At 43.1% G+C, this 22,946-nt stretch overlaps 1 protein-coding gene, 1 long non-coding RNA gene and 1 pseudogene across 3 annotated transcripts in view; 2 read left to right on the top strand and 1 right to left on the bottom strand.

Annotated features, from left to right (window-relative positions):
• Nucleotides 1-22,946, bottom strand: part of LOC125940311 (uncharacterized) — a 160,517-nt gene that overhangs the window by 17,448 nt on the left and 120,123 nt on the right. The gene's annotated exons all lie outside the window — the stretch shown is intronic.
• LOC125940314 (uncharacterized) overlaps nt 1-22,946 on the top strand; it is a 163,073-nt gene that overhangs the window by 26,270 nt on the left and 113,857 nt on the right. The gene's annotated exons all lie outside the window — the stretch shown is intronic.
• Nucleotides 5,368-5,539, top strand: LOC119465395 (U2 spliceosomal RNA; annotated as a pseudogene).

Genomic DNA, 22,946 nt, shown 5'->3' with positions numbered 1-22,946 from the left:
CTCAGTGTGGAGGCGCTGTTTTCTTGCACCCGGCATTCACGCAAATTCACAACGATGTGAAATACTAAATATTACCGCTACAATAAAATACATTTTTTTGCGTAAAATGCATACGTAATGAGGAGTCAGCTAGCATTGTTTGAGGCGTCTGGGCAAAACGGAAGTGTTTTAGAAAAATTTGTCAATTTTCAACACTTTTCAAAAGTTGCTATATTTACGAATTTTTATCTACTTAACCAATTCATGTAGCCCTTTCAAATTTGGTGCTCTGTGAGAACGTAACGTGTTCAACAATTGTACTGAATATTTTCGTTGTATCACAAATAACCATATTTACAGTTTGCCTCAAATGTCAAGTTTTGACGAAAATGAACTCTATTTAAAAATCAAAATACAAAAAACACCATCGTTATTTTTTTTCAAAATCTCGTAAACAGCTGCTCGTAGACACTGGAAAAAGAATATTAAAAAACATGTTGCATTATTTTGTTTGTAGTGACAATATAGCTGGTCGAAATCAAAGCTTTGCCAGGATGCAGCAAGGTGCTAAGAAAGAGGGCCATCAGGCTGAAAACAATGTGCATAAGCCTCTGACTTGCCTAAATTTGACAATGATTGTGACAGAAAGGCAGTTTTATTATACTATAATTATGATTTGAAGCGCCTCTTTCTATAATGTCTAGCTTTCTGATGTAAACTCCTGCACTGATGCCTATACTCGGCCATTATTCGCCTCCATATTTTGTTCGCGCTTACAGATGAGGCTGTTGTAAAAGTCGTCTCTTTTGATTGAGTTGGTACGAGTGTAGTAAAATGTGGAGTGAGTGCACGGGAGGCAGTGGCAGGCGGAGCAAGTGAAGCGAAATAAGTTGAAAGTTTCTGGGGATGAGGTACCGCCTTAACCAGAAGCTACGTACACTCCGCCTGTTTCGGGTGCGCTGTATTTTGTCGTCTGCTCCACCGCTGTCTTCATATTGGGCATGTCTTCATATTGGGCAACACACATGTTGACTCTTCTATCACCATCTCGGAGGCGATGCTTTAGATTATGGTGTTTCAAGTATAGGTTGTGTCCAAATTAATGTCCCAGCAATAGCTCTCTCTGGGTAACACAATATAATCTCGCACGCTATCATTTTGCTGATAGCGTTCGCTGGAACCAATTGCAGAAAAGTTGTCTTACGTTTTATACGAAAAAAGAACCAGAGGGCAGAGCTCGCTCTGGATCTGATTTGGAATAACTACGGAGTCCATCTAGTACACCCTAATTTTTCCCTCCACTTCATTCTGGTAGGCGCTCTCAGGTTTACGTCTGCTAGTATGAGGCGTGAACGACCTCAAAACAGACGACAGACTACTTTGGGCTGAGGGTAGAGCGCACACCGCACAGTCATAGTTCATTATACAGAAGCGCCAACTGTGCTCGCAGTGATTTGAGCTGGGAGTAGAGCTGCGATGGCTCACCGTTACAGCCGAAACAGAGTTTTTTGTGCTGATTACTTGATGGTGCACAAAAAGAAAATACCATTTCGAAGAAATTTCCGCAAGGTTGGAGACATTGGTCTAGCAGCACTGCGGAAGCTGTTGCCGCAAGCTGCCCGCCACGCACATGACGACGACCAGATATGCCAGAATTGCTTCAGACGACTTAGGGAACTGCTGTGTCGTTTCGACGCCTCCCCTGCTGAAACAGCTGATGAATTCATACCGCAAGAAGAGGAACTTGCAGGTCGAGAGCAGTGCGTACACCCACTCAAAACATTGCCTCGCGTGCGTCCGCAGAAATCGCATTCGCGACGCACAAACCTTCGTCCGGTGCAAGAGAAAACTCAAATTGATGGCACTGCCACGGCCAACTCTCACTTCTTAGGCTGCAGCCGCCATTTGGACCCTTCAGGTACCAAATGCGGCGTATGCACCCAATGGTCCAGAAACTTTAAAGAAGCTTATGAGAGATGTTCCTCCTACCAAGAGCGAATGCGCTTGTTGACTCTTCTACCAAGCCAACTGGAGCGAAGAAAAATCCAAGCTCTCATTCCAAATTTGTCAGCCTTTATGATTTACAAATCCCGACATTGGCGTGAGAGGCATGGAATATGGTCAGCACGAGACGCCCTTGAGAGGAAACGGTTGAACCCAACAGACATCCAGACTGCTGTGGAATATTATACGAAAGACGAGCATGATTGTTCTTGGCAGAGTCCCAACAAAAAAGATGTAGTGTCTGTTTTGATTGACGGGAACAAAGAGTTTGCTGCCAAGAGATTTATGACCCGCTCAGTACGAGAGACTTATCGTCTATTTAAAGAAGCCAATCCGGATACATTTATTGGGCTCTCAAAGTTTTATTCACTCCGACCAAAATGGGTTCTTCTTGCCCCACAACAAGAAGTGTGCCTTTGCATGTATTGTGCCAACGCCTCACATTGTGTTTCCGCGCTAGAAGAGCTCACTAATGGTGTCTACACAATGGACCACCTCAAGGAACTCTGTCTTTGCACCTCACCCACGACTGATTATTTCCTGGGCGACTGTGATTATTGTGCAAAAGAAGACGCTTTAACTACTACTACATTAGGAATCCCCCAAGAGACAGAGGTAAACTATGCAGTATGGGGAAATGGCGACCTGATCAAAAAGAGTACACAGGCTACTCTCTGCAGGAGCTTGGTGTGTGGGTAGTCAGGTGGATCACCCATAACTACATAAGGGGCATACAAGCATCAGCAATGCACGACGCCACACAGAATGAACAGCGCGGATCCTGTGTCTTCCACTTTGACTTTGCAGAGAATTGGACAGCTGTTGTACCGAACGAGATACAGTCGTACCATTGGCACAAAAAACAGGTCTCTATATTTACGTGCGTCGTCACGAGTAGACGGTCTACTGAAAGTTTTGCTGTCATCAGTGATGACGTATGCCATGATGCTGCACACGCTTGCTTTGCACTGGAAAAAATCTGTGAGTACATGAAGGAAGAAGTTCAGCCTGACACACATGTTACATACGTGTCTGATGGTGCCAGTAGCCATTTCAAGAACAAGTATCAGCTTTACGAGCTGTCACAGAAGGAGCACATGTCAACGAAGTGGCTTTTTTCGGCCACAGGCCATGGTAAGAACGCTTGCGATGGTGTTGGTGGCTTAGTAAAGCATCAAGCCTCGCTCTACAATCTAAGAGCAGCCAGCGCAGCAGTCATTAGGTCAGCCTCTGAAATGGTGGCGCAGATGACCGCAACGCTGAAAAATGTAAAACTGCTCTATGCAGATGTGTATGATGTAGGGAACTTTCGCCGCCTCAAAAAGAACCAGTGGAAATCTTTGCCGCGTGTTCCAGGCATACGGTCTTTGCACATTTGGTTAAGCACGCCTGATGACAACAATTCTGATCGTGTTTTGTTAGTGTCCCGCACTGCTGCAAGTCCGTGGAAAAGGATCAAGCCTTTCTGAGTGCATCCATCGGCTATGCTTCCAAGTGCCTTGTTTCCTCTCCCTACCTTCATGCTGGAGCACTTTAATGCAGCACATCTGGATCATCCACAAGTGTACAGTGACGCGTCTGTAAGTCAACAGGCTAGCAGTTGTGATGCGGCGTATTGGATTCGCTTTGTTAGATCTCCTGATCTGGCCCTATGGATCAGTTGATCTTATCGAAGAAATGCGGAAAGTGCCGACATTACTGCAGCACTTCGTAAGCTGAGAACTTGTTCTCCACAGCACGCTATCATCCTTTCGGATTCGTCAGAGAACTATCCCGTGCATTGTTTGCCAGCTAGTTCGGCCGAAAGTGATTGATGTTCGTTAAGGAGCTAATAAATAACCATCTCAGTGGGTAATGCCACATGTTAGACTTGCAGGCAATGGAGCTCTGATTTCGACCAGCTATATTATCACTACAAACAAAATAATGCAACATGTTTTTAATATTCTTTTTCCAGTGTCTACGAGCAGCTGTTTACGAGATTTTTAAAAAAATTAACGATGGGGTTTTTTGTATTTTGATTTTTAAATAGAGTTCATTTTCGTCAAAACTTGACATTTGAGGCAAACTGTAAAAAATGGTTATTTGTGATACAACAAAAATATTCAGTACAATTGTTGAACACATTACGTTCTCACAGAGCACCAAATTTGAAAGGGCTACATGAATTGGTTAAGTAGATAAAATTCGTAAATATAGCAACTTTTGAAAAGTGTAGCAAATTGACAAATTTTTCTAAAACACTTCCGTTTTGCCCAGACGCCTCAAACAATGCTAGCTGACTCCTCATTACGTATGCATTTTACGCAAAAAATGTATTTTATTGTAGCGGTAATATTTAGTATTTCACATCGTTGTGAATTTGCGCGACTGCCGGGTGCAAGAAAACAGCGCCTCCACATTGAGGAACTTCGGCATTTTTTTCCTCCTGAAGTATTTATTTGGCAAGGAAGCCAAGTTCACTTTTGTGCTACCGAGTGATATGCGCATAAAGTATAAAATATTCTATGGAATCTAAAATATGAAATTTTGGACCTGTGTTGATCTCTCGTGGAATCAGCCATATGCGATAACATTGTCGCCGCGTGCCGTATGCTGTATGTGCCAGTGAAAGCGTACGAGGGTGAGCCTGCGATCGCAGCTAAATTTCGCCCGCGAGAAAGGGAGGAAAGCGGGCATTAACGGCGCTGCTTTCCGTTGCGCGCAAGGCACCGAACATTGCGAGGCACTGGGGAGAAGTGATGAATGCAGTGCGGCATTTTACTCCTGCTGCAACTGCGCATGTGGCGGCTGCACATGGCCGCGCGGCCGTATCTTGAGAGCGATATGTGTTCGGGGCACAGTCGAAGTGCGTCGGCGGCTCGTAGCTTTGTGCGTGGCGTGTGATCTCGGTGCTCAGTTTGCGCACAAGCAATAGAACGTGACTGGCGTGAGAAAACGCTGCAGCGTTTTCTCACGCCAGCGTTTTGACAGCGAGTGTCTGCTTTGATCAAGTGTGACGTGTTCATGTATTCTGTGCGCGCTGGCACCATGCTTTTAATTTAGTTAGCTAGCTTACGTTTACAAGTTAATACGGCCGATAAAAGTACTATCCTTAATTATTTCTTCTTCCTCTTTCTGGGGTTTCAAGTGCCATAACCAGTTTTGATTATGAGGAACGCTGTAGTGGAGGGCTCCCGATTATTTTGACCACCTGGGGTTCTTTAACGTGCACTCCAACGCAAGCACACGGGCGTTTCTGCATTTCTCCTCCATCGAAATGCAGCCGCAGCGCCCGGGATTCGATCCCCCGATCTCGTGCTCAGCAGGGCAACGCCTTCGCTGACTGAGTCATCGCGTCGGGATTAATTAATTCGTACGGCTCTCGGCTAACTTGCTAGCGCAATGGATATTTCGCCTTTCGGGCGAAACTGCGACTCATTATTGTCATATTGACTCAGAATTGCCATTTATTATTATTACTTATTATTATTAGGGGTGGAGTGCTTGAAGCTTGCTTCATCTCCACCTCGGGTCGGCCCGGTACTGCACAATCTCCGGGATCAGCCCACATTTTTGCCCACGGACATGACAAATACATTGGGGGTAGAGGTATACATCGTCGCTGTAAAACTTGTGTCCAATTACTGGTTTTCTTTCGGAAAATTATGAAAAAGAAACGTTGGCACTTACTTTCTTTTGAGACTTCTAATTGGTGCAATGCACCTTGCAATGGCATTCAAACGCAACTTGGCTCCTGAATTGCCATTGCCAAAATAATTTGTGGCACAGCCCTTACAAAAATGAGTTTAGACTGTCTGCAGAATGTCTATAGACTACTTGTAGACAACTTTGCCTTTTTATAGATTTGTTCTTTTGTTGATAAATAATCTATAGACTGTCTATAGACAAAAGTTGATATGATTTTTATTTATTTTTGTCTACTCACATTCTATAGACGGTCTATAGAAAAAAGTCGATAAGATGTTTGTTTCTTTTTGTCTACTTCTCCTCTATAGACAACCTATAGAAAAAAATTGATACCGTGTCTATTATTCTTGTTCATTTTGTGTTTAAGGACTGTCTATAGGCGACAGTCGATAAGGTGTTGATTATTTTTGTATACGCCCGGTTTACAGATTTTCTATAGGCGAAAGTTGATAAGGTGTCTACCCAAGTAACACAGAACGTAGCGTAAACGTTGCCTAATTGTAACAAATGTCAGGCAACGTTAAACAGCCAACCTCAACGTTGAATGTACGTTGCCCGCTGTACGTTCAAGTGATGTCACAAATCATGTCAAAGCAACGTCCCAACACGCACGTTGTGTCAACGTTGCATGTAAACATCAATTGAACGTGTAAATGGTATCAATGTAGCAACGTTACAAAACAGCACATTCCCACAACGTTGCCGGATGTCACCAATATTGACATTAATGTGATGCCAGGCTGCTGTAGCATTTCGCATGTATACGTTCATGCAACTATAAGATATTTTCATTTTCAACTGAACATTCATCTTTATCATACAGTGAGGTATGGAGATGTATAGTGGTTATGCAGTAATTAATATCTTCTAAGGAACACCATGTTCAATTATGTTTATTATGCTTCTCCGCAGATAAGATCTGCTACAAATTATATCATATAGCAGAAGCATTCACATGGAAAAAATGCTAATTGTTGCAACGGTTCACCTATAGTAGGCAAAGTTACGCATAAAAGTATTCCCTTCTTCCACACCAAATGCACAAGACTTTAGGACTGCTTGCACGTCACATGCCCCTAAAAGTGGAAACATTAAGCAAGGGCCATCATGAATAGGTAAAAGCCCCATGATACGAGCTTCATAAAAATGACTAACACATCCACACTGCATCGTGGATACACACAGATCATATCTACTTGTCCATATGAAAAACAGTGTATTTTTTCAGTTCACGTATGGTTTACATCATAGGAACGGCACTAGAGCAAAGGACTATAAGCCACCAATACGGCTGCAAACACATCGTACACCAGCGCACATTTGTTTCACACACCACACAGGACACCTGCACGCTGCAGACATGTTTTTTAGGAGGAATCTTCGCGAGCCGCACGATAAACACAGAACGTACGGACGACAGGAGCAAAACCCGCGCACATTCAACACACCGACACGAAAGGAAATGCGGACGATACGGGTGTAACCAGCGCCACACAAGCTATCAACCCTCGTCGATTTGATCCTTTCCGACTGAAACAGTCACAACGCGCACGGAAACATCGAACACTGCACATCTGTACCTCCGATATCGTGTCAACAATTCCTGAGGCTGCAATTCATGTTGACGACATCAGAAAGTTATTTAAAACTAAGTGACGGCGTTGGAAAAGTACGCAGCATCGCTAAACGTCATGGATTGGCTTCGAGACAGCTTCGAGACAGCCCAAACCGTTCAAATCATGCCACAACGACGGCTTGATAAGGATAAGGTAAACTAATCTCGAAAGCCATGCTTATGCTGGCTGCAGACGGCGGAAGCAATTCAAAGGTAAAATACGTTATAAAATTTCTTTCTACGCTATACTATAGTGCAAAATATAGATTGTTCTACGGTTATTTTGTCTCGCAACATCTATACGTAGTTGTGTGAAACCCGGAACAAAATTTTAGTATGCGAGTGTACTGGTTAATATTTTTCTCATCACAGAGGCCACAACATTCTCACAAGTGCTCACAAGTATGCAGGTGGCGCTATTGTTTTTCCTCCGTGTTCTGTGATGGCGGTCGTATGTGCGGGGTGCTACAAGCGTCGCGTTTGCTTGATCGTGTGTTTTTTATGTTTGCTGTTATGAAGTGGGTCGCAGTTAGCGTGCACAGAAGTGCCTGAAGATACCTTGTGTCATGCTGCAAACTCGCCGTATGCGTGGCGCGCCAGGCAAATGTGGACCGACGATTTTAAGCCGTGGAGTGCGGCCTCTTTGTTCTCGTTGTGGAAAGTTGGGTGCACGTCGCAAAGAAATAATGCGTGTTAGCGCGCCTCAGCTCGTCCACTACGCAGCGGCATGTATGCGGGGAGTAACATCGTCGACGCAGCACCGGCAACTTGGAGAGTGCTTCGCGACCGCGTCGTACCATTCAAAAGGTAAGTAATCGTGCTGGCTAACTACACGCGTGTTGTGTGAGCTTCTCGTGTGTGCATAGCGTTCGCGAGCGTATGAAATAGAAGTCCCGCGACAACAGTGATACCTGTGCTGATGCTTGCTGAACGCTGGTTGTCAGCGCTTAGTTACGCAAGTTTATTGCTTCGATGCGAAATTGAAAATCTTGATAAGCGTTTTCTTCTGATGAGAAATATAACGTTCGAAAATAATCGTGTTCATCATGTGCGTGCGGCGCGTGAGCTACCGCTTTTCTGCTGAAGTTGCATAATGACTCATTTGCCTCTTCACCGATTCTTATTGCAATGACGTTTCCTTGCTTACATGGCAAGGAAACTTGTTTCATATATACTTGTCCAAGGAAACTTGTTTCCTTGCCTCGACGTTGTAAATAATATCTGCTTACGAAGTTTTCGGTTTACGACAGTTTTAGAGAGAAAAAAATTAAGCAATCACAGCTTTGCTACTAGTCCAACTTACTTTTTCAGACAAGATGTTTTGACATACCTTATACGTAACTAAACATGACAGGGGAAAGTTAAACTGAGTCATGAAAAAAAAATGAATTGTTTTTGTAAGCAAACATTTCTTTGCTATGTGCTGCGGCGTGTCAATAATTTTACTGTGATCAAAGGGTCCCCATTATCAAAACATTCTTCAGTGACTCCTACTTTGTGCTCTGTTGCCACCCTGCAATAATGCAAACATTGTTTTTGTGACTATATTTAGATGCTCCATGCATGTGTAGACAATTTGACAGCTTTAAAAATTAAATTATGGGGTTTTACGTGCCAAAACCAGTTCTGATTAACAGGCACGCCGTAGTGGGGGACTCCGGAAATTTGGACCACCTGGGGTTCTTTAACGTGCACCTAAATCTAAGTACACGGGTGTTTTCGCATTTCGCCCCCATCGAAATGCGGCCGCCGTCGCCGGGATTCGATCCCGCGACCTCGTGCTCAGCAGCCCAACACCATAGCCACTGAGCAACCACGGCGGGTAATTTGACAGCTTTATAAAGCTATGTGCCACTGCTATAAGTTAACAGAGAACTTATTTTACAGTGGCGAGGCTGTGACCCATAACAGTGCCCACATAACGGAGGAGCCACCAGACCCCTTGGCTATGCCTGCCGTTGTGCAACGTGTAATCTGGATGGTCGGGCCAGGTATGTATGTAGTGTACGTGCTCCAAAAAGCAGCATGTCGGTATCATTTGTGGATAAGTTAATCGACATTAGTCAACACAGCTTACTAATTAGGCCAAATATTTATGCAACTTGCTGTTTATTTGTGTTCATAGGTGTTATGCACACCTTACTGTGTTCTATATAAAAGTAGTCCTAACATGTCCCGATGTTAAGTATTTTTTCTTGCATCAATCGCTTGGCTGCAAGTTACATTTTAATTTTGCTTAGTACACACTATCACCTTTTCACTTTGGTTTTCTTGTTTTGAAACTGTTTCCTATGCTGTAGGGTTTTATTTCCGAATTTTTAGTGTTTACACTACACTCTTGTGCAGCTTCTGCGCATATAAGAATTCAAAGTGTAATGGGCCAAATATGTCATAGGTGTAAGCACACAGTGTGCTTACCATTGTTTAACATTCATATTCACGATTATTTCTGTCTTGTTCCAAGAATAACTGCCACTGGAAAATAAACATTTGATGAGCTTAAACTTCTTGAAATGATACATTAAGGCCAATATTCACTGTGCTGCAGTTACTACAGTTCTGGAGTGTTTTCTAGTAAGCTTGCTTTTTTTCTCTCCCATTTTTTATATTCTTGGCAAGCTATCCCCATTCATGCAAGTAGGCATTGTAGCAGTTGCAAGTCTGTGTCCAGTTACATTATTTTTCTTCTTTTTTTTTCAAGTCAATACAGCCTAGAACACATAGCTAACTGGTAGGTAGTTCATTGTATTGATGCTCTATTATTAAAAAAGCACACTATTTCGCCCATGTCTGCTTGCTCTTGCCATGTTTGCTGGTTATTGCAATGTTGCTCGTCCAATGAATTTGATTTCAACTACACCATACAGAACATTCTGATTGGCTTTAGTGTAATTTTAATAGTGACAATCAACCAACAAGCCCTAATTCTACAGCTGTCAAGAAGTATTTCTAATACTTTGGGGTCCCGTTCTATATTTTCTGTTTCATCCTGTGTATTTGGTCAGCACAGTGGGCATTCGGTCTATTCATTCTGCTTGGCGCTGCTCAGGTCAGAATATGTTCAACCTGCAAGTCCAAATTATAATGATATGTGTACGACTTCATTTACTGGCTGGATGAATTGAAAAAGCATTATATCTAATTCTAAGAGTATTTTTGTCAAAAATACCAGTGTCTAGAACAAGCATCATATGCACTGCAACTCTTATAGATTTAAGTTAGGTAGGCAAATATCTATAGGTATGTATACTTGTGCATATACTTTCTACATATTGGCTGGTGTTTTAGCTACACGAAACAACCTATGTTGTCACTACTCTCAAGTCGAATTTATGGTTGATGCACCGCTTGTTTTTGTTGTGCACTTACACTTCTGTGGTGTGTTAAGCACTGTAGATGCCTGACAGCTGAATGAAGTATTGCAGCAGTAGACAGTTTTAGTTTAGCGTACACTATGTCATTGCGTACGCTATAAAATAGCGGGTCATCACTGCGCATGTGCAGAACGCTATCCGACCGATAGCTTATGCATGCTATTTCTCAGATTTAGCATTACCGTCTGTGCGTGGTTTGCGTAGTTTACGTTAAACATGGCGGCAGGTCCCCGCTGCCCGCTTCGAATTGAATTTGGCGTGGCTTTTGCAGAATTCGCTTCAGTTCGTAGCAAATGACTGTGTAAACACAGTGTAATATGGTTAACCTTGTGGAGTTTTCGAGATCGCTTCTCGTTTCGAACGACACGAAGCCTAAGGAGGGAAACCTTCGAGATATGACAGCGCCACCTGTCAGTGAAGTCGAGAGATAGGTGCGACGATGGCATATAGCCTCTGAGATCGGAAGATCTCGCAGGCCAACTAAAACTGTAATAAATGTGTGCTGTTTAGCGTACGCTGTACTATAGCGTATAGGCGTACGCTATTAGTTGCATATGCTATACTAAAACTGTCTAGTGTCGAAGCTAACTGGCACTTACTATTGCTACAGTATGCCTACAGATACCTATCACCGTATTTGTGCATTTTCTGAGAACCAGCTGTGTTTGCTAGGTGAAATTTGTAGTGTACTTATGTGTTTGCCGGTCAGTTCATGTAACTTTTCAGGATAGGAATTTACATGGGGAGGAAAAGGGTACCATACAACATGACTGCTGCTAACTGACCATTTATTTTGATAGAAGGATTAAAAATAGCAGCACTGGATGTGTGCTTATGTTGTGCACAATTTCGTTCAGGGGGAAGGCGTTAGTTGTAATATAAAGGCATAAAATCACAATAATTGGTATTTGTGTAAAAAGGAAAGTAAATATGCGCAGACTAACTTCAATCACTTGTCATCTAGAAAGGACGCCTTTTATTTCATGAATTGATCATGGGGTCTGGCTCGCATGTCTTGTTTATGTGGTATGCCTCACTGATCTCTCGTGTCAATTTTTCACCGTAGGTGAAAACAGATGATCTTAATCCAGCCTGAAGTCCTATCGCGGCAATGCACGGCCAAACTGGACGATCATGCTGGTCTTTTGAGTGAAATATGAGAATTTATTTGGCACATTTAGTTACCGGCCAGTCTCCTCTGTACATTTGACCAGTTGTGAAAGGAATACAGTGAGCTGCCTCTCATACACACTAGACAAGTTTGGTGGTATCTTTAACCAAGCAAACCTCCCTTTCCTGCTCGCCTTTCTCAATTCACTTGTGTACTGTCGTGCATATCCTGCATACTTTATTTTTCGATGGAATTGTGCGTACATAGCAGTCCACATGAGAATTGAGGCTTGCTGAGTTAAAGATGCAACCCAATTGGTCTTGTGTTCGTCAGGGGTAGCATAGTCTGTTCCTTTGATCATGTATACAATCGGTGAAATGTACATGAGGCAGACTGGCTGGTGCCTCAACATGTGCCCAGGAGAGCACCATAATTCACTCAAGGGAGAAATATGTTCGTGCCACTTGACGATGCACTGACACGACTGGTGCTGCGCGCCAGATTTCGATTGTTCATCTATGGCAACCAATTGACCATCAAAATCAGTGACGAATACCACATTAAGGAAATGGGACATGTGTCAGTTGTAGAGAATACAAGCTGTATTTTGGCTATGACTAATTGCTGAGCGGGTGATTAGAGACAGTTACTAGGAGAGCTCTTCATCTGGTTGGCTGGCACAAACTGTACTTGGGCTCACTGAAACTGCTCTTTAAAATAAATTTGAAACAGGGTAAGCTACATAATTTTGTGTGCAGCCCGTACACTAATGCCATTGGACGTACCTGCCATTTCCGGTTACATTTATCGCACGGTTAGACATACTTCTTTGTGCTACCAGCACTTATTGACATAAAACCGATGGCCTATTGCGCAAGCACTAAAAGCACATCAAAACGCTTGGAATGATGTCAAATTTAGGTAGGTTCATGTAAACAACGCAAATTAATTGCTTTAATAAGAAAGTTGTGCAGACTGGGTGGGAATAGAACCTGGAGTGTGAAAGGAGCACGCTTCCGTTATGCCACGGCAGCTCTTTGGTTCTGGCTGACTTAAGATGTGCCTAGTGCGTGTCACACTGTGCACGTCAGATTGCAGCCATTTGGTTGACTAAAGATGCTTTCACGTTCCCACACGTAAGCAGTCTTAATGTGTCTCTGCCATCTTTTATTGCAGGTACACCTAGGAATTGTGTATACATTGGCAACGATAACTGGGGCCTGCTCCAGTGCCATCGCCGGGATTCCCTGTTCTGCAAAGAACTGGCATAACTGATGTGGGGAGCCCTGGCGCTCGGCGTAGGAGCGTCACAGGGGCTCCTTGTCAGTGCTTGAAGGACGGCAATGCTGTTGAGAAGTCGACATTGAGTCCCGATAAATTGGAAGCTGTGGGTAGTAAGTATCATTCACATTTTTTCAAGTTTGTTTTTGTAATGTTTGTAACAATACATGTATTGCACCGAAATGATTAACTTTTCAGATGCATTTGATGCATATCTTTCGAAATGCTGGTGCCCCTGAGCAGAAAAAATCATCTTCTCATGCTTGGTTTTGGCCGAGCGGTTGAATCGAGTGACAAAGTTTTTCGCGTTTAGGTAGCCCAAGAAACACTATAGTCTTTAAAAAGAAACAAAAGCAGAATTATCAACCCGCCTTATTTGTGGCTACTCATGAGTTACATTTCTTTGTTTAAAAGTGCCTGCGAAGTGGCGCTAACCTACTTATCAGGTCCAGAATTTTCGATTAACACCGCTTCCAAAAGCTCGCGTTCTAATTTGGTTTTTACACGGCCGGAACTTCCGTATTCGTCATCCGCGGATAGCAACGACAAGCTTTTGCAGTGTAGAGCAATGCTCAATCCTTCTCCCGATATGCAACACCTGTAGCAGTAGTCGTAGCCGGTCGTTCACGCACTGAATTGCAGTGCAGATGTAGGCAACAACAGAAGAGTCAAGACGAGAGACATGCGGCAACTCTTTAACAAAAAGCTTTATTTTTGCTGGCCCATGTTTATAGCCGTCAGTCACTGCATTGCACATGCGCAATTCGCACCCTTAGGAAGAAAGTAAACTGTCTGACAAGTGTACAGAAGGTGTGCTGATACACACAGAGCTAAGTCGCGAAATCTATTTCAGCCTCAATTATTTTACGTGTTAGTTGATCACCGCTTCTGCTGGAAACAGTACACTGAGCAAACGACGGTTCACAGTCACACGAACTGCAATGACATTCAAGCCTACTGTCACGTACATTTTTCTTGACATTGTATGAGTGTTCTCTCAGCCGCTAATTGATACAGCGTCCCATTTGACCTATATACTGTTTACCACAAGGGGGATGCAATAAACCACGTTGCTAACACAGGTAACAAACGGAATTTGGTGTTTTGTTGCATATGTGTGGCGTGCTGTGACATTGCCTTTGATTACACAACTTTATAATGATATGCAATTTTCTTGGTATTGTGAGAGCTTATGAATGTAGGGTATGACGGCCAGTTTTATGTCTGTCAGATGCAGTGACCACATGACCTCTACTCTGAAAAGCGCATGCACCGAGTGGTTGCCATGTGATCACTCCATCTGACAGACATAAAGTGGCTGTCATACCATACATTCATAAGCTGTCGCACAGTATCGTGAAAACTGCAGATCGTTCCAAAGGTAAAGTTGTCTTCTTTAACAACTTTTATAAAGTTGTGTAATTAAAGGAAATGTTTCAGCGCAGCACACAAGTGTAACAAAAACCACAAAAATCTGTTCGTCACCTATGTTAGCAACATGAATTACTGTACCCCTCTTTCTTGTGGTAAACGGTACATAGCCCAAACAGGACGCTGTATCAATGACCAGCTGAGAGAACACTCAAACAATGTCAAGAAAAACATGCATGACAGTTGGCTTGCATGTTGTTGCAGTTCGTGTGCCTGTGAACGATTGTTGGCTCGGTGTACTGTTGTCAGCAGAAGCGGTGATCCACTAACACGTGAAATTATTGAAGCTGAAAATATTGCGCGACTTGGCTCTGTGTGTGTCAGCATCTGTACACTTATCAGACAGAGTTGACCTTCCTAAGGGTGTGAATTGCGCGTGTGCAATGTGATGAGTGACGGCTATAAGCATGGGTCGCTGAAAATAAAGATTTTTGTTGGGAGTCAGCACACGTCTATTGTCTCGTATTTTCTGTCGTCAATATCTGTGCTGCAATTCACCAATATTTTGTACCAACAAGTCAAATTTATCACTCACTCATTGGAACTTTCATCACGAATGAAATGTGGTTTTGGTACCGTGGTAGAGCATTCACATCATTTGTTAATTTTTGTTTTCTTCCAAGACTGAACTGGATGTAACAAGCAGCCGTGGCATTGCAAGGAAGCTTTATGTTAAAGGAATATATTGATACTAACGTCTTAACTGCTTAGCGCAATAAAGGAAGTTGTGGGTATTGTTTATTGTGCTTTCCTTGCTCTGGTGTCCAAACCTGTGGCTATATTGGTTAGGTTTCACTGAATTTGCTTTTGATGTTTTGCATTATTCTCCTGTGTAAAGTCACTATTGTTTGTTTCACAGTTATGCGAAGCTTTAGTTGTTTGTAAGCATTTTTATAGCCTGTTTTCACAGTAAACATGGCTTACTTCAGTGTTTCAGATGGTACTTTATAGTTTGATGTAATTGATGTCTCTGCAGGTTACCGCATTATTGACTTGGAAACCAGTGAGGTCTGGATGCAAGTGAAGCTACCGAGGGAGGCATGTGTGCATCACTTGTGCTGCTGGCCATCCTCTGCAAAAGTGATGGCTGGCTGTCAGTGCTCTCTGTTACTCTACGTCTTGGGTTGTGTTGACTACTTCACACTTGCTGCCATGTCTGCAAGCTTAGGCAAAAAGACCGGCTGGATGCTTGGCAGGAGATAGTATCCAACCGCAGTGTTACTGTGTTGTGTTGTACATTACAAAGTGAAGGAGGACAGTATTTGTGCTGTTATTCAGAAGTATAAATTGTGTTCTGCCATTGAAATAAGGGAACTCGACAAAAAGCAAAAAAATTCGAAGTCTGACCTACATGGGAAGGCAAAGTATATTGTGTTGTAGTTGTAGCTGTTAGTAGAGTATTAATATGCGACAGAAGACCTTGATGTTTAATAGAAAATATATTTAAGTGTGTTATCAGTGTGTTATCAGTTTTTAAGGTACTGTTATATAGTGTCATTTGTTTGCCAGGATGATGTAAGCAGACAGTAAATAAATGCATTTTTTGACATTATAACCAGGTTTGTCTATGGCATTCACTATTATTTAAGGTGGACCAATGCATATTCATGGGTGCATATTCAACCACCACATAATCCTCCTGCACAAACAATTCCTACATACTAGCGTTTGTTCTTAGCAGCTGATGTTGGCTATTATGCAATTTCTTGAAAGCACATGCAGCTACCGACACATGATTTTTAGAGCAGCAAGTCGGAAGCAAAGACAGATTTTTTTCTGTGGTCTAAGCTTAAATGATATCTTTAAGAAAATGAACATTTGTGGAATATATTTACTTTCCTGCTGCGAGAACCTTTATACGAGAACCTCTGCACATTGGACGTGCATGCTGCTTCTCTTGCTGTTATAGTAAAAAGGAAAAATTGTTCTTATGAACCACTTCGCAGCTTTGCATTGTGCACTTTTACTTGCAGCTTAGCATTTATATGCTTAGCTATGGACAACAGCAAGACAAGTCAGGCAAACCACCATGTGAAACACTTTAAATATTCTGGCTTAGGGCTCGTTGGTACTAAATATAGTGCAAGACAGATGAGCTGCCCGTACAGCAGTGCTGTCAACATTACACGGCTGACAGCACCGCAAACCCTTAAATTTATATTTGTTTGACAGGTAATGCATTCTAGTAGTTTTCATGTCGTATATGCATGAAAATGTAAAGAACTGGTGAAAACAGCATTCTTTTACGTATATAGTGTATCTTACCACAAGGTAAGGTACACAGATATAAGATATAGGTAAGGTAACAGAACGTTTCTCGCTACACATAGGTAGCGAGAAACGTTCAACACATTTTTAAGGCGGAAGCCTTTAATGGCTCATTGGCAAGGTCATCTGCCGTCAACAGAAACTGCCATAGCTTTCCGGCCACTCGATTGGTCTCCTCTGTGTCGTGACGTCACTTTCGCCAGCCACAGTTGTGCGCCTCCTGGTTGGCTCACGTGGGTGACGTCACTGTCATCAAGTGCGGGTGTCGGGGTGGTTCGGCGCCGCGCGGGTCTGTCGGTTTCTTCGTCGTTGCTACAGTTGCTACAGCAACGTCGCCTGCTTGCCTATTCGTTTTGTCGTCTGCTCCACTCATGCCTTGACGCCTGCAGCGCGCATAGCTGGATAAGCACCGCCATGGAAGACGCGTATCCTCCTGATCCACAAGCGGCGCTGCAACAGTTCCAGGCGGCCACAAACTACTTTAACAGACACTTTAACAGGCAATGGTGTCAGGCTTCCGCCGTTTCACACTTTAGTCTCGACAATGTGTCTTCGTTTCTTTTTTTTAGTATGCTTCATTTGTTCGGTGTGTATGTGTTTATATTTTATTGCGTTAAAGTTCTCAGCGTGGTTCACACACTTTCCGGGGTCCAACAATCTAAGTTTCTATGCATGTCTGTATCTATCAATGATTATCTTTGTTTGTACCTATGTTTGCATCTAACCGCTTCCCCGCCTACCTGGGTCACGGGTAGTTCATGGTCCAATGGGTTACGCATGGGGCTTCTGTGCTGAGGGAACAGGGTTCTAAACCAACCATTGGTCCAACTTAGGTGGCGGAGTATGTGACAATGCGTACATACGCGCCCCACTTCGACGAACCTCTTTCACGCCAATGTGGGTCACTGTAGATGCGTAACTAGGTGTGTACCGCTGTTCGAAGAAGCTCTCTGACTCCGACTCTGAGAAGTGGGCGTGTGCCACTCGGTGCGCCCCAATCTCCAATGAACCTCTTAGATGACAACTTGCGTCGCGCGGTTAGTGCCAGTGGTTGTGTGCCGATCTGCCATGAACGTCTTTCAAGGCAACTTGGGTAATGTGCAGCTCTAATATGCCAAAAAATATCGCTTAAATTTATCCGATGTCGAACGAACTCAAATCCGCGTCGCAGGGGTTCCTCAAGGACTATAACCAGACGCTTCAGTCAGCGGCGCCATGAATGCACCGGATACCTGCCGCTCTACAATGTACATCTCGCCAACTGTGGTAACACAGTGTCTGCCACTGAGTGTTCGGCAAGCGAGGCGAACAATTCACAGCATTCGCAGGCAGCAGTGCGACACGCTTCACGTCTCGGAGGCTACGTGCGGACTTGTCGGCCGTGTCACAAGATGGCGCAACGCGTCCTGAAAAAAAATCGCTAGAAAGGAGACGAGTTGCCACATGACGCCTTCCTCAGCGTTCGCACGCACTGGCGCACCATGCATTTCGGATGTCACGCGCAGGCTTGGCGACAGTGGTGTTAGATGGCGCCGAGTGTTCTAAGCGAAAGGCGAAATAGGAGTTTCACTGGAGTACACGCCACATTCATAACTCGTTACGACGATGACAGTGCGTTGCGTCGCTATATTGATTCAATGCCGACGCATTACTGTCGACAATCATTATGTGATGACCTCTACTGAGTTTTTCGAAATTTAAGCATAGATTCGATTTGCCAACCACGTAGTAAAGACAAAAATATTTGTTCAATGAAATAGCAAATCTTGGGTGAATAGCTTTGGGAAAGTCAACATCTTTCGAACAATCATTATGTGATGGCCTCTACTAGGTTTTCTTAATTTACGCAATGATTCGATTTGCAGGCACGTCGTAAACTGTCAAAATATTTGTTTCAACTGAAATAGCAAATCTTTGGGCGAATAGCTTTGGGAAAGTCAACATCTTTCAAAGAAGCTTTCAACGCGTTATTACATAGGCATCGCTCAGATATCCCGAAAGCCATTCTGTGCTCTGGCCCTCAAGTTTCAGGAAATGACGTATGAGATAAGAAATACGTTCCGTTTCATAGCACATTCCCAGGTTCCTTCTAGATATTTTAACAAGTATAGTAACGCGGCGAATGGGGCTAGTTGGTTTGGTTTAACTGCTAAAGATGACAATGGCATAAGCAACACGGGACCTCGATGTTGTTAAAGACAGGCTATGTACACGCCGCTGAATGTTTATTGGGGAAAATAACATATATAAGCCCAGCCAGGCTGGTACGTGCACATGCCAGCAAATGTGCACAGAACACAGGATTTCCTAAAACATTCAATTTCTTCGTAATTACCCGATGCATAAACTGAAATAACGACTTAACTGGAAAGTTCACAATGCAATCCATTACAGCTTAGAGTCGTACGAAGAAAAAAGGATAGACTTTATCACGAAATTCCTGGCTCGGCATCTTTTGCACGAGAAAGTACTTTGGAAAAGAGACGAAAAGCGCCCGTGCCAAAGAAACAGTCACTAGATAAGCTCATTGTCAGCCCATACAGCACTTGCGTCTGTCGGCATACTTTTCGTGCCTTCTTTGTTCGCTCTGTTATCGCTATTAAGAAGAATAAAAACTACGTTTATTTGCCGTTACTGCGCGTTAAGTTTCTAATCAAACTGGACGAATGCATGAGGTGTCTAAAGGGCACACTTGTTGAAATACATTCTTGTGGAAGCGTCGCCTACTTTTGCAACTGCTCAATTCCAAGTGCTTTCTTTAGAGCAGGGAGTACATGTGTTTGCGGAAGTTTGTAGAAAATGGCCCCAAAACGTTGGTCACTTGCTCTCATCATGTCAAATATGGAAGCCCGTTCACTCGAACCTTCTCCGGGCGTGTGTTTGTGCCCCCAGAACGAAGGATCCTCTTTCAAGGTCACACGTGCGTTCCACACTGGCGTCTGCGAAGTAGAAGTTGTGCCATCGCTGCTACTTGCGCTTGTGTGGCCCAAATGCTGGCTTAGTTTACCCTGGAACACGACTCTTCTGTATGTCACTACAATGCGCCCACGATCTTCGCTCGCTGTCACGTTGTTGCCCGTGAAGAAGTACTCGTAAATCCCTGAGATGCTGGCAGTCCTAGGCAAAAAAATAGATGACAACGTGTTTGACAAAGGATTATATACATTCCAGCAACCAAAGTAATGTAGTTGCAAGTTTTCTGAGCAATTTTTTTTACCACAAGCTACCGCGAAATTTTGGGTCTAGATAAAAAAATGCTGAAAAACAAAACAACAATCTGTACAAAACAAAGCGTAGAAAATCAACCGAGCGCATTTGTCATTATTACGAACATTGAAGAAGCGGTGAGAATAATTTCGAGATAAATAAGACTAGAAAATTTGGCATGACACGGTATGTAATATCAGAGCTAAGCAGAACGCAATATTTATTTTATTTTACGGGTGGCTTTTAAATATGTGTGAAACATGGTTGTTTTAAGCTTCAGCGTCCATAAGGATTAGCAGAGTACGAAGAATACTGTGTTCATCAATATATCTGTGCATTTAGGTTTCTGGAAAGCGTACAGAAGCAAGAAAGCACAGTGACCCCGAAGCGTTAACTACTATGCCGTACTTTGGCGCACTCGTCCGAATAATTTTTGGACACGCAGAAATAAATGTATACAAGCACCGCATCTGCACACCTAATTTATCAGGCCACGGTGATTCATGGTACACGATGCTGACTACAATCATGGCCATTCTGGGTGTACAGACATTTTATTTGGTTTGTCTGATATGCAGAAGCAATGCTCACACACGTATTCCTTCAAAAAGACAAGCGTGGCATTCCTATTTTACGCTCTTTTTCTAGATGTCCCATTAAATTTTCATGTTTGCTCCTTTGTCCTTTACTCTTTTTTGTATATGATCGTCAGTTGTGAAACTTCTGGCAAGCATTGTTAAACCTTTCTTGGCTAAAAAAACTGCTGGCTTGCTTGAATACCATTCTTGAATTTTAGTGTAGGGAGCCAGCGTTTATTCATTTAAGGAGCTTATCCATATCAGCGACAGAATTATGCCTTCATGCCCGTTTCAATGTTTTCACTGCCAATAACGTGCATTTTTTTACTAACTGAACGTTGTTTTCAAACACTTCAAACAATGTTTTGCACCCAAGTCAGTGACTTGTAAATATAGTTTTTTGAGCTGAGGAAAATTATGAAATTGCGAGCGGCAGATGGCATATCTCTACTCCTCAGTTGGTTTACTCGAAGAGGCCGAAAATGCTTGCACAAAATGGAGAACCACAATAGAAGTATAACCAAAATTAGTAATTACGTTTTACACTTAGTTTACGGCCATATGCGTAAAATGCGCGAACGTGTTTCATCCTATGCTTAGTGGCAACAAAAGACGACAATGACGCAGCAATCGTGAGCTTGGCGCGGGCGCATGACTGTGGCAATATAAACAACTGTATTAAAAAAATCTAGTACCAATAAGCGAGACGCGCGGCGTTCCAACGGAGAAGCCACATATTTTTTTCCAGAACCCATGTACTGTGGGAATTGAAGTTGTGCTAAGCATTTTGTAGGTATCCAGCATTGTCTGGGGTTATGGAAAACCGTTACCAGGTGGACCAACTAGGTCCTTATGGCAGAAGCTGTGTTTGTGACGTGAGCGTGTGTCCATGGCAGGAGCAAGACGACGGTGATGACTATCGTATGAAAACAACAGCTGATTTTACTGCAAGCCTTTGGACGCAAGTTTAAGACTGCTGACTGCTGCATCTACATAGATACAGGGCGTGTGAAATAGGGATTGTGACGTTATCCGGCTCGGTGTTATGCAATCGTACGTACATCAGTGAACAAAAGTATACGGACAAGTGATTGCGCGATAGAGCCGATTTCTTCCCGGCCTGTGAATCTACCTTGACATCGAGGACTGCAGATATGCCTACCATTGCGAACTTTCAAATGTACTCGCCAATTTCAATATTGCATGTTAATTACGGATAAATTAGGTTTTTCAGCAACCTTGTGTGTCTGTACACTTTTGCTCACGGCTGTACATACGTCTATTCTGGCGCTTGTCAGAAAACTGCCGCAAACGACGATGGATTTGTACTCGGAATGAAACGCTTTAAAACCTGTTTGAATGGGCTTGTACCCTTGTACGGGGCCGCATTACTTACGCTAGTTACTGCCCGAACAAGTTCCAAAAAAATATTTTTGTAACTTGCTTATAAACAAACTATATGTTTGTAAAAAAGACATATAGATTACGAAATTGTATACAGTGAGTTGGCAAAATGTATGCCTTTGAAACTACTTCTAGATGAAGTATTAAAATGTATATAAGAAGAAAGTCTTTCTTCCTGAAAAAAAAAACATTTTTCTAAGCTTCGTCTATGGGGAGGGGGGGGGGGGACCCATGCTGCTTGACAATAGTTTCTCCCGTCGGCAGGAGTTTTTTTTGGCCTTGCACATTGTCCAAACAATAATACTCTCACGTTCTGGACCCTTTCGCGACATTGCACTCCACTTCCTGAGTGACGTCCTTCATGGACGCATGTCATTTCTAGTTGTCGCGGCATTTGTTCAAAATTGTATTTTATGGGTTCCAAAATTAAATAGTTAATGCTATTTTATTCTCCAAGTGAGAATTTCAACCGCCTATTATTTAACTCAGATCACAAGGCACTGGTTGGGCATGTTAAACGATATGTGCGTTCGTATGCCAAATACCACCAAGTTGGGTTACCTTTTTTTGTAAAGTGTTTTTAATCACGTTAGGAAAATGTGTTTGTCGCCTTGCTGGAAAACATCGGCTGTAGTGCATTTTTGTCATGTAAACAGTAATACACAGTGTGTGTGCAGGTGCTCCCACTTCACGATTGAGATGGCACGTGAGATTTCCTATCTTTCACTGCTCAGGTTGAAACTTCGATGTCTACGTATTTACTGTAGCTAAACGAATTGCTGGCGGACACCGCTGCTTGAGCGTGAATAGAAGCCGTACAAATAAAAACACTTATTTGAAATTACGCTGCTAATTCTGAAGTCGGTAAGCCTTCTTTCTTGGTCAGAATTATTTATGCTTGAGCCTAGATGCGTCGATTGCACGTAAACAAATTGGTGCACCCATGAGCTGAGCTCATCTCCTGTCGAAAGGATATCTGCACTAGCTTTGGCAAAGCGGAATTT

The sequence above is a fragment of the Dermacentor silvarum genome, chromosome 9 (assembly GCF_013339745.2).
Source record: "Dermacentor silvarum isolate Dsil-2018 chromosome 9, BIME_Dsil_1.4, whole genome shotgun sequence".
NCBI classification, from domain to species: Eukaryota; Metazoa; Arthropoda; class Arachnida; order Ixodida; family Ixodidae; genus Dermacentor; species Dermacentor silvarum.
Note: the sequence above shows the minus strand (reverse complement) of the source record. Positions and strands in the feature narration are given on the sequence as shown.